The sequence below is a fragment of the Triturus cristatus genome, chromosome 2_2 (genome assembly GCF_964204655.1).
Source record: "Triturus cristatus chromosome 2_2, aTriCri1.1, whole genome shotgun sequence".
In the NCBI taxonomy this organism is placed as follows: domain Eukaryota; kingdom Metazoa; phylum Chordata; class Amphibia; order Caudata; family Salamandridae; genus Triturus; species Triturus cristatus.
The window spans coordinates 947,275,871-947,289,178 of record NC_140582.1 but is presented as its reverse complement, the minus strand read 5'-3'; positions in this window follow the sequence as shown (position 1 = coordinate 947,289,178).

Genomic DNA, 13,308 nt, shown 5'->3' with positions numbered 1-13,308 from the left:
GGGAGCTGTCAAACCATTTTCACCCATTCTTTGCTTATCAAAAATAGGCACAACCGGACCTATCGTTACAGGCACTGTAACAGCTTCTAGATTTTTCGTCAGCTCTCTAATTTTCTCAGTCAGCTCAGATGTGGTTCTGGCTAATTCTCTTGTTTTCTCGTCACTGACTTGATTCTCTCTCTCTCGCTCTCTCTCTCTCTCTCCCTTTCCGTGAAAGAGCTATCACTTTTCAGATCAGATGTCATAACCTCAGTTTTCACAATTCGCAAAGTATCTCTTATTGGAGTAGCAACTGGCGTGCTCTCCTCTGGTTCTGGTCTATATGGAGGTGGTCTCTTATAAATCATGTCATCCAAGACCTCATCCTCGTAATCATTAGGCCCATACCTTCTCACTTCTGTATCAGGCACTCTTTCTGTAGCCTTCCTCTCTTCCTTCTTATCAACTGTCCTCATAGGATATAATCCCTCTGACATACTAGCATCTCGCCATCTCCTCATTCGATCATGATGAGTCTCACGATCATATTTCCTCCCGAACATGTACCTATAATTGCGTCCACTCCTCTGCTTTTCTCGCTCATGCACCTCATCTTCCCATTCCACCAACGCCTCGAACTGTGTCGGCCTTGGTCTAGGCTCTAGACACATCATTTTTTCCCGTAAATTTCTCAACACGGCCAGATTAAATGAACCATGTTCCGGGAACGCTAGAACACCATCCTCCTTAGTGTACTTAGCCCAGTTATCTAACCATATACAGGTATGATACCCATATTTCGCTACCATGAAGGATGCAGGAGTTCTTGTCGGAGGTAGCAATTCACCCTCTCTAGTTATTATGTTTTTATCCTTGTCGAACCACCTTTTAATTTTACCGAACAAGGATTTCTTCTTCTTTTCCTCAGGTTGGTAATACATTTTAACGTTTACCAATATTCTCTAGTCCCTTCCGCAACTGTACGATCTTTTGTCCAATAACAGCGCGACTCACACCAACGCACCAATCCTGGAGCATCTACGTCACCCTGTACTCCTTCCAATCCCTGCGCGGCTCACACTAACGCACCAATCCCAGCGCGAGCACTGTTCTGATGCACTACCCAATCACAGCGCGGTCTGTATGACGTCAGTGGTCGCTGCAGTCGCTTCTGCTCCGTCTCCTGTCACTCGTCTACCCCTCCTTTACAAAGCCTTCTCAGTAGACTTCGTTTCAGATTCTACAAAATCTATTAGTTACAACATATAAACATCTCCATTGTCTGCTTCGCTAACCACAGAATAGTAAAGAAATTCTTTCTCACCAGAATCCCGCTTCTCTCTAGAACAGCGCTTACCTCTGCTCCACTACGGAATAATTACTTTCGTTGACACAGTAGCACATCCCTCTACTCTGCCCTTCTAACATGCATCCATTAACTGTTTCCTCTAGGACTGCTCCAAAGAGTCTTACAATCAACTAAATGCTCATACATTCACGCACTTTCACACCAGAAAATGTAGCACATGCACACAGAATCCTGCCTTTCCCGAGAACAGCGAACAGTCTGTCCCACTACAGAATTATAACACACGTTAACCAAGCAGCGCTTACCTCTGCCCAGTCCTTCGGACAAGCTCAGAGAATACCTATTACTACTCCAGCGATAAGCTTTAACGGCGAACCTTACGGATCCCTGGGACTTAAGACCAAAGTTTCACAGATAACCTTCGCTACCATACACACTCCTTTTATACCGAAAATATATCTCTAGTAGTAACACACGACGATGTCACTGATTTCGAACCCAGACAATGTGACGCGCAACTTCAATTGTCACACGTTTTTCCCCGCATACGTACAGGGCCAACAATCCCGTTTTTCCCGAGAGCAGCACTCACTTCCCTCTGCCCTACTACGGAACCGTCACCAGCTCCCCACGTTCCAGAAGCCGTACACACTACATAGAACTCAATACGACGACCTCAACATATAGTATTAGTACATATACCAACATCAACCAATAAACCAATGAATCAAAAGCCTATGTACAAGCAATCTATCAGATCAAGACAATAATCTAACCATCATACTGCTACCAGGAAACTGCTGCAGATTGGCGCATATAAATTCTCCCTACTTCCACGGACAGAGTAAATCCACAGTCGCACGCACATACACTCATCATACGCTAGGGCCCATCACACTAAAATTCACACTATTACTCTATCCACACTGAATACAGGAGAGAAACCTAAACCATTCTGCATCTAAAACGAGGTCAATGCGACCATAAAGAAATTGTCCTGAGTCATGATTTAAAACATAGGAAATACATCTGAAACTCAATAAATGACAAAGAAATAACCACCCGACACTGGAATTCAAACAGATGGTTGTTTATCTAAATTAGTTCAAATGAAAGTCAATCAATAGCAAAATCATTATTCTCATAGTTACCTATTCTAGCTAAATGGGTCAGGACAGGTCTCTCAGTAAAGTCTCTCGAGCTGCCGTCCTCAGCATAGGTTCAGGAAGAAGTGGCCTCAAAAATCCACAGACCCTCTCTAGCCTAGTAATATTTATAACAAAACTAGCGAAATAAAAGTAACAAACGAATTCTGAATGTCCGTTGAGCCGCTGAGCAGAGCGAGCAGGAAAGGATATCACTTGGTAACATTTAGAAAACCTCCGCTCAGGAAAAATCACAAAAATAAAAAACACGGAAGAAGGAAACTCGAGTTTGCAAGCGATACATTTATGAATGCTCTTCCTTGGTACCATAGCAGAGCCACCGCAGATTTATCGTTGTTCATTGTGGGTTTATTTTTTTCCAAGGGCAATTGGAAACATGCCCGGAGCTGCTGTCCTCACGGAAACTTTTAAATCAGACAGAGGCTGTGGTCAGGTGACTTTCAACCATGTTCAGCAAGGCCTCTCGTCACATCTCAATCACTTGAGCGCAGGCTGTAAATAGCAGCCATCTTTGTTTAGGCCAAAACGGACCATCTTAATTAAAAGAAACACAAAACAATCATTACCACATCATAATGATTATACAGTGTTAATCCCCACTAATACCCTTATGTGTATGTAATTACCTAGCCGTCTGCAACACAAAGAAGCATTAGCACACGTTATTTTTAAAGCACAAACTCGAAACAAATAGCACTTTTGCGATACTCATTTAAGTAAATTGCACATATTATTAAGCAACATATATGCATTCCCACGTGTAGCTTCTCTCATTAGTAATGTTGGTTAATTAAGACTTTTAACGAAACTAATAATTAGTGATTACAAATTAGTAATTTTAATCATAACATATAAACAAAACTGGAGCTTAAAACTCAATAAATTTTCAACAGAAAACTCTGCTCCAGCAATCCCCCATTTAGTGATATATTATCACCACAAAAACCAACCCAAAAAAAAAAAATGTAGTCCCAATTTTTAGGAGAAATTGAAAATGTCTTTTATGACACAACATTAAACACCAGACTCTCTCACATCATCTCTCTTCGACTCCAAGTAAACACTCTCCCTCAATTCTTCTAATTCTATTTCTTGTGGGTCTCTCCTTGACCTCTTTTGTTTCTTTTCAGTATTTCCTCTAATTATTCTCTTTTTCCCTCCCCTGTTTTTACAACACAAACACCCCAATCTTAGTATCAATAAAGCAACAATTACACATGTCAATGGAAATAATATCCTACCAATAATGGTACTACCTATCTTAGCAATAAAACTCTTAACAGCAACTATCTTATTAGCTATTTTAGTCCAGATACTTTCAGCTTCCAGTGGTACTAATTCTTCATGCAAATCAGTAATATTTTTGATATAGACCTTCAGATCTTTGCTTTCGTCAGGAATGTAAGTGCAACAATGTTGAACTTTCAGCATTCCACAAACTCCACCCTCCTTGGCCAATAGAATATCAAGGGCAAGTCGATTTTGCATAGACATGGCACGTACGGCAATCATCTCCGTATTTACCAAAAAAAACCCTCCAGCGGTACTTGTCGATAAGCGATCCACCACTGTTGACAATTTCCGAATTCCATATGCATTTAAAGAAATTCCCACTGCTGGAATTAAAGCTCCAAAAATATCACCCACGATTTCTGACCAAGTTTCTCTCTTAAAACGTGTTAGTAAATTAATGTGTTCTACATCTTCTATCCTATCTATATGGAAAATCTTTGGAAAAACCAGGCCCACATAACACGTGCCATACCAATGGTCAGGCAACTTGTAATAAGCCTTGTTCCCACAAACATAATACACTCCTGGGAAAACTGGATCTTCTCCACCTTTAAAACCCCATCCTGTCGCAATGAAGTATGTATCATGACACTCACTAGTCCCAACAAAATACTTATCATATTGGGATCTCCTTCTGGTAATGCATAGTTTACCCTTCTGTGGTGCATCTAAAGCCAAAGTTGGACTGGCCCCATTCTTCAATTCCTTTCCCATCTCAATATCCCATATTGTCTCACTCACTTTATATTTCCCTGCCTTTTTATGCATGCTCATTCTCCTTTCCTCTACCATGTCTAGGAAAGCCTTCTCCTCTTCTTTCAAACTGCAAGTTAAATTGTTTCTAAAAATGTAATCTAATGTTAATTCTTCTTTCTCAATAAAAATCTCACCAAAAATGTTAGCTTCTTTAGCTGGATTCAACTTTTTGGTCATAGGCAATTGCCCAAAAATGTTATCTTTGTTAGACATCTCATAATCTATTTACCCTAACAAATAAAAAACACTACTTAGCACACTACATGAAATTCCATACGTGGCTGGTAAATGGTGATAAGTAACACCCTCTGAAACGGACGCAGGTAATTGCATACAAACGTAGCAATCCCTAACTTCCATTGTCTTTACGTATTCGTACAACAACTTTGAAAAAACATTGCTAGAAAAATCATTAATTGACCTATCTTTATGTATGTAAATGTTACTACTTCTAGTTGGAACTACTTTCTGTGAATCCTTCTCTATGTTAGTCACATTCTAAGTATGTATTCCAAAAGTATCTATTGTAACCCTAAAGGTAACTAATAAAGCTAGTACACCCCATAATAGCATTAATAATCCTATACAGCAGCAGCACATTCTACACCATCTTTTCAAGAAGGCACATCTACTTTGATTATTCTCTGTGTTAGCCATTTTACTACTTTGGCAGTGTCTTTTGACTTAGCCTCTTCTACTCCACTACTGAGTTTTTTAGAACTCTAGATTATTTCACACAGCTAATTTCAGATTTTCTCTTTTCACTTTTCTCCAAGTGACTCCTTTAGTTCACTCAATTTAGATTTTCATCACTTTTCACTTCTTCTTCAGCAACATCAAATTGTATCAGATCTTCAACAACATCCTGCGCATCCGACTCTTCTCCAATATCAGTCAGGATAACTTTCAGGATTCCAACAGTTTTCTCTTCAACTACTTCACGTATGGTCCCCTCTGGATTTCCTTGACTCTCTGCCTCTTCACCTTCAGACAGTGCCACATACGTCCATTCCGGTGACTTATACTTCTGGTTCGGTTTTCTGATTCTCTTGATCTCCTCTGGTTCTTTTGAGACCTTTTGTTTTTCACCTTTTGCTTGATTCTGACTAGCCACCTCGTTCACCTGTTCAGCTTTCGATGAATTTGCTCGTGTCAGTCTGTACCTCAGCCTCTTTATCCTGTTAGGCCAAAGATCTCCTCTTACAACCCTTTTTGGTCTCACTTCTTTATTATTTCTTTCTCCAATCCAAGTTCTCTTTCTCAGAACTCGACCCTCTGATTTCTCATTTTCACTCTCATCCGATTCTGTCTCATTTGCCTCTTGTTCTTCAACAATTTAATTTTCTTTTGCTCCACAGTCTTTTCCACCACCGATTGAGATTTCCCTAATTCTGTCCCTCCTCGGGTCTCCGACACGCAATCTTCTTGCTGTCTACTTGTCCCTTAACCTAGCTTATCAGGAATGTTCCCTACACCTCCTTGGGGGTCTTCCGCAATCTGTCCCTCCCTATCTTCTTCTGACCCTGTTTCTTCAGGTGTAATCTCAAGTGGATTTTCAACCTCTTCATCTGATTCAGGTGTAGTCTCTGTGGAATTGCTCTTTTCTCTTCTTTCTTCTCCACTGCTTGTTGGAACTTCAGGCACTCTTACAGAATCCGATCTCTCCTCTGAGACTCTCAATGTTTCTCTTGAAGCCTCTCTTGGAAAGAAAAAAGAATCACCTGACTCTCTTTCTCCTTCACCCCTTTCAGGATTCTTTTTTCTTCTTACTGGTTCAGTTTCTGCATCATCACTGGAATCTGACTCTTCAAAATACTCCTTACCAGTCCCATCCTTTGGATTTGGAACTCTAGAGTATGACTCGCATGAACCCAGTTCTTCACACCAGCACACTTCACTGCAGTTGTCGTAGTCAGAATGACTTGTCTTGGCCTTCCCCACCTTGGAACCAAGCAATTTCTTCTTCTGTGCACCTTAATCCTCACCCAGTCCCCTGGACTCAGATCATGGGCTTGCTTCTTCTCAAGTGTGGTAGCGTCTTCTCCAACCTGGTGAAACACAGAATGAACTGCGTCAGCCAGGCCTTTACAGTAATCCAAAATCATGTCATCAGTTATTGTCATCAACTTGTTGACAGGCACAAATGCATGTCTCATCGCACGTCCCATTAATATTTCGTGCGGACTCAACCCTGTGGTTCTATCTGGAGTAGACCTAATAGTCATCAGCACTAGAGGCAAGACATCAGGCCATTTCATTCCAGTGGCTAAACACATCTTACCAATTCGGTTTTTTATTGTGCCATTCATCTGTTCAACGACGCCAGAAGCCTCTGGTCTGTATGCACAATGTAGCTTCTGCTGTATGCTCAATGCTTCACAAATTAAACCCATGAGTTCATTGTAGAAGTGTCCACCTCTGTCAGACTCAATTGTCACTGGGAACCCGTACCTAGGAATCAACTCTCTTAACAGTAACTTTGCAACTGTTATTCCATCATTTCTCCTAGTCGGATAGGCCTCCACCCATCTTGAGAACAAACAGACTACCACTAGAACATACCTCAATCTGTTCACTTAGGGCATTTCAATGAAATCTATTTGCATTCTGGTAAAAGGACCTCCTTCTCTGCCTATTGTTCCTAGACTCACCACTGTCTTTTTCCCAGTATTGAACTGCTGACAAATCAAACATCTCTGACAGATGCTCTCTGCAATCAACCTGAACTTTGCATTGTACCAGGTTTGTTTAAAAGACCTAATCATTGCATCCCTTCCCAGATGTCCCTGGCCATGATACATTCTTGCCATTGTCGACAACATGGAATTAGGCATGACTGGTCTACCATCTCTATAGATCCAAACATGATCTGTCTCTCTTGGGGCACAACCTGCCTTAATCCAATCTCTCATTTCCTCATCTCCTGCCTCATCCTGCAACTGTTTCACTTCATCCCACGTTTCTAGGACATTAGTAAACATTACAGAACAAAAAGACATCTCCCTTTCTCGTGCCCTATTAATCGAATGATTGTTCTTTGCACAATACTGTGCTATGTCATTGGCAAAACGATTACCAAGAGTAACAAAATCATCTCCTTGTCCATGAGCAGCACACTTCACAACTGCTAACTCTTTAGGCAGCTGTATCGCCTCAAGCAACTTTCCAATCACTTCAGCATTCTTTATTGGAGTCCCACTCGACGTCAAAAAACCTCTCTGTAGCCAAAGCTGGCCAAAATCATGAACAACTCCAAATCCGTACTGACTATCAGTCATCACAGTCACTCTCAAATTTTTCCCAATTTTGCAAGCTTTTGTCAATGCCACCAATTCAGCCACTTGAGCAGATCTTACTCCTTTCAAAGGCGAAGCTTCCATAACTTCTGAAACCTTGCACACTGCATAGGCTGCACTCAGCACACCATCATCAGTTCTCAGACATGATCCATCCACAAACAGCACGTGATCACTCTCAGGCAATGGCAAATCTCTTATGTCTGGTCTGGGTTTTGTGCAGTAGTCAAGCACATCCAAACAATCATGATCAATATCATCTCCCACATTCACATTGTCAGCATCTGGTAACAACGTTGCTGGATTCACATTCACACATCTCTCAAGAGTCACATTTGATGCTCCCAGAATGATTTTCTCATATTTAGTCAACCGACTATGTGACATGTACTGAGTCCTGCTTCTTGTCAAAAGAATCGCCACATCATGAGGTACGAATACCCTTACAGGATATCCCATTATTATGCCCTCACTCTGTTCCAAGCTTCTGCATGTAGCAGCTACTGCTTTTAGACAACCTGGCAAACCCACAGCTACGGGGTCAAGTGTCGATGAGAAGTACGCAATTGGCCTTCTCAGTTGTCCATGTTTCTGAATTAACACTGAAAGTGCACATCCATTTCTCTCACTGCAATACAACTCAAACTCTTTCTCATAGTCTGGCATTCCCAAAGCAGGGGCTTCACACATTCTGCTCTTCAACTCCTCAAATGCTGCCATTTGTTCTCCATCCAGTTCCAATGGGTCTTTCACTTCACTTTTGGTCAGTCTAATCAGTGGCTTTGCTATCAGGGAGAAATTACTTATCCACTGACGACAATAACCCACCATCCCCAGAAACATCCTCACCTCTCTCTGGGTCATCGGGGCTCTCATTCCTCTGATAATTTTGATCCTGTCATCAGTCACCTTTCTCAGACCCTTTTCAATATTGTGTCCAAGATAATGCACCTCTTTCTTGCAAAATTGCAATTTGGCTGGAGATACCTTTAACCCTCCATCTGCCAGATGATTCAGTAAAGCTATGGTATCTACTTCACAAGCTTCACGTGTCTTCGATGCCACAAGTAAGTCATCGATATACTGCACTAGTACTGAGCTTTCAGGCATGATCAAACTCTCCAATGATTTTTTCAACAACTGATTGAATATCGAAGGACTCTCTGTATACCCCTGTGGGATACGACACCATGCTAAAATACGCTGTCCAAACCGAAATGCAAAAATCGGCTGGCTGTCATGATGCAATGGAATTGAAAAGAAAGCATGACACAAATCAATTACCGTGTACCACTCAGCATCATGAGGAATCTGATACAAAATCACTGAAGGATTTGGCACAATGGGACAACATGCCACCACAATTTTGTTAACCTTTCTCAAATCTTGTACAATCCTGAACTTTCCATTAGGTTACTTTAGCCCCATTATCGGTGAATTACACGGGCTACTCAGTAACTCTCTCAAAACACCCTGTTGAATCATCTTGTCAATTATGGGAGTTATTCCCTCAATTATCTCTGGTGTCAATCTGTACTGAGGAATATTAGGATAAACAATCCCCTCTTTCACTGAAATCTTCACTGGATCTACATTATTCATCAATCCCACATCTTCTCCAGTACAATCCCAAACTGCTGTTTTCACTGTGTGTCTCAACTGCTGAGGCAAATCATCTGGATTAAACACAGCATATGTACCAACAATCTCACTCTCTCTATTATCTAGAGTCATCCGGTACAAAACATCCTCATCTGGTGTCTCAAAAGCTATTCCATCTGGAGTACAGAAAATTGTACAATTCATCTTGCACAATAGGTCCCTACCTAACAAGTTCACTGGACTAGTGTCACAGACTACAAACCTGTGCATGTCTGAAAATTTCCCTATTCTTACCCTTACTGGTTCGGTAAGACGAGTCGTAATCTGTGTATTGGCTACACCAACCACTTGGATTGCTTCGTCCGAGAGAGGAAGATTTCTAATATCTGTTGACCTGACAGTTGATCTCGTCGCTCCTGTGTCTACCAAAAAAGTAACACTCTCCCCATTTATTTTCCCATCTACAAATGGTCCTGCCTGGTCTATTTCTAGAGTTGCACCAAGTATGCACTCTTCCTCCTCTCTTCAGCACCGTCAATAGTCCCCTTCAGACTCACTCCCCTCATTCTTTAACCAGTACTGCTGTACCAGGTTAGAACGTCTCGGTTTGTTTACCTGCTCATCATTGTAGAATCCTGAGTCCTGGATATACTTTTGGGACCCTCTATTCTGCGGCAAGGGCGGTTTTGGCTCTTGGCTCTGCTGTCTGACAACCTTCTGCTGTTGCTGCTGATGATTACACCCCTCGTTCTGCACCTGTTGATTTAAGGGTTTATTTTCATTACTCACTAATGGTGGATTGGTACACTCGGATCTCCAATGCCCCAATTGTCCACAGTTGTGACAAGGGAACTTTTTCTTCGCTTCTTCTAGATTCCCCTTCCCTTTCCCTGCATATCTGGGTCTATTTCCTGGATTATTCGCTTGTTCCACCATCTGTGCTTCTTGTCTTTCAGCCACCTTCACCTGTGCCCACATTGCCTTCTCTTTCAGCTTTCTCTGTTTTGCCTCAATTTCATCACTGAAGTACTTTGCATGTCTCAAGATTTCATCAATCTTCTTACTCTGCCAATCAACTGTATGCTCACGTATTCTTTCACTGATTTCAGGTCTCAGGCCATATACAAATCTGTATACAAAATGACTCAAATCCTTGTCACCCAGGTGTTCATCTCCACTGAACTGTTTAAAAGCCAGTATCAGCCTTTCGTAAAAAGCATGAACTGATTCTTTTGCTTCCTGATGTGTTCGATCTGTTCGATCTATCTTAACCCAGTCTGTCTCTTTCGGGGGTACCTTATTTTTCAGGAACACAATTACCTGATCATATTTCTTCATAACCTCTGGATCTGGTGCTCCTGTTTTCGGATCTCTTGGATACTCCTTTGCAGGCCAATCTACAACTATTTTACACTCTGCCCACAAGTCTGCTGGAACAATTATATCAAACAGACTATTCAGGTCAATCCACAGCACTTTTGACAATTTCACAAACCTGTCTACCTGCCTATACCACTCGACGGGCTTTTCTCTCAGTCAAGGGAAATAATTTGTAAATGACAAAATATCCTGTCTAGTCCATGGGACATGTACATATCCTCCTCCAGGAATCTCTCTCATAGGATAAGCATCCACTGTTTTCTCTTTTTCTCTCATGGGAAAAGCTGAGTAAGTCCTGTCCACTGAATCTTCCCTTTTCTTGTACCACCTATCCTTCCATTTTTCCACATCACCCCATTTTCGCAATAAGGCAATCATTTCCTTAATCTGTCCTGTTCTGCCAGCACCATTTAGATTCTCAATATCCTTGTCAGAGAAATCCACCCTGTAAGGTTTCTGCAAAGCTTTCACCTTATCCATGTCAACTCCTTGTTCACTCGCTATTGCTCTTAACCTGTCATGTGTACTCTTAGCCCTCCAGGTGATACTCTTGCACATAAATAACAACTCTCCATCATGATGGGTTTTCAACATTTCTGTAGGAATTGTTCCTGCAATAAGCTCCTCCAATTCTATGCGCAACCTGGCTACATCAATTGCCTGTGAATCTTTATCCTTCTTTTGAAGAACTTTCAACCAATCATTCAAATCTTCAGCTGTTATTTCAGTAGACTTTTTCACTGCACCCACTTGTTCTGCCATCCTCTGTGGTTCCAAAATCGTTCCCCCCAAACAACCAGTATTCAATCCTGAATTAGGCTGTACGTCTAATCCTCCACTACATGTGTCATGTCTCGACTGCCTCAAATTATTTTCCCCCGTCCTCATTCTTGATTCCTCCAAAGTGCAAGAACCAACCAAACCATTTCCAACATAGGGAGCTGTCAAACCATTTTCACCCATTCTTTGCTTATCAAAAATAGGCACAACCGGACCTATCGTTACAGGCACTGTAACAGCTTCTAGATTTTTCGTCAGCTCTCTAATTTTCTCAGTCAGCTCAGATGTGGTTCTGGCTAATTCTCTTGTTTTCTCGTCACTGACTTGATTCTCTCTCTCTCGCTCTCTCTCTCTCTCTCCCTTTCCGTGAAAGAGCTATCACTTTTCAGATCAGGTGTCATAACCTCAGTTTTCACAATTCGCAAAGTATCTCTTATTGGAGTAGCAACTGGCGTGCTCTCCTCTGGTTCTGGTCTATATGGAGGTGGTCTCTTATAAATCATGTCATCCAAGACCTCATCCTCGTAATCATTAGGCCCATACCTTCTCACTTCTGTATCAGGCACCCTTTCTGTAGCCTTCCTCTCTTCCTTCTTATCAACTGTCCTCATAGGATATAATCCCTCTGACATACTAGCATCTCGCCATCTCCTCATTCGATCATGATGAGTCTCACGATCATTTTTCCTCCCGAACATGTACCTATAATTGCGTCCACTCCTCTGCTTTTCTCGCTCATGCACCTCATCTTCCCATTCCACCAACGCCTCGAACTGTGTCGGCCTTGGTCTAGGCTCTAGACACATCATTTTTTCCCGTAAATTTCTCAACACGGCCAGATTAAATGAACCATGTTCCGGGAACGCTAGAACACCATCCTCCTTAGTGTACTTAGCCCAGTTATCTAACCATATACAGGTATGATACCCATATTTCGCTACCATGAAGGATGCAGGAGTTCTTGTCGGAGGTAGCAATTCACCCTCTCTAGTTATTATGTTTTTATCCTTGTCGAACCACCTTTTAATTTTACCGAACAAGGATTTCTTCTTCTTTTCCTCAGGTTGGTAATACATTTTAACGTTTACCAATATTCTCTAGTCCCTTCCGCAACTGTACGATCTTTTGTCCAATAACAGCGCGACTCACACCAACGCACCAATCCTGGAGCATCTACGTCACCCTGTACTCCTTCCAATCCCTGCGCGGCTCACACTAACGCACCAATCCCAGCGCGAGCACTGTTCTGATGCACTACCCAATCACAGCGCGGTCTGTATGACGTCAGTGGTCGCTGCAGTCGCTTCTGCTCCGTCTCCTGTCACTCGTCTACCCCTCCTTTACAAAGCCTTCTCAGTAGACTTCGTTTCAGATTCTACAAAATCTATTAGTTACAACATATAAACATCTCCATTGTCTGCTTCGCTAACCACAGAATAGTAAAGAAATTCTTTCTCACCAGAATCCCGCTTCTCTCTAGAACAGCGCTTACCTCTGCTCCACTACGGAATAATTACTTTCGTTGACACAGTAGCACATCCCTCTACTCTGCCCTTCTAACATGCATCCATTAACTGTTTCCTCTAGGACTGCTCCAAAGAGTCTTACAATCAACTAAATGCTCATACATTCACGCACTTTCACACCAGAAAATGTAGCACATGCACACAGAATCCTGCCTTTCCCGAGAACAGCGAACAGTCTGTCCCACTACAGAATTATAACACACGTTAACCAAGCAGCGCTT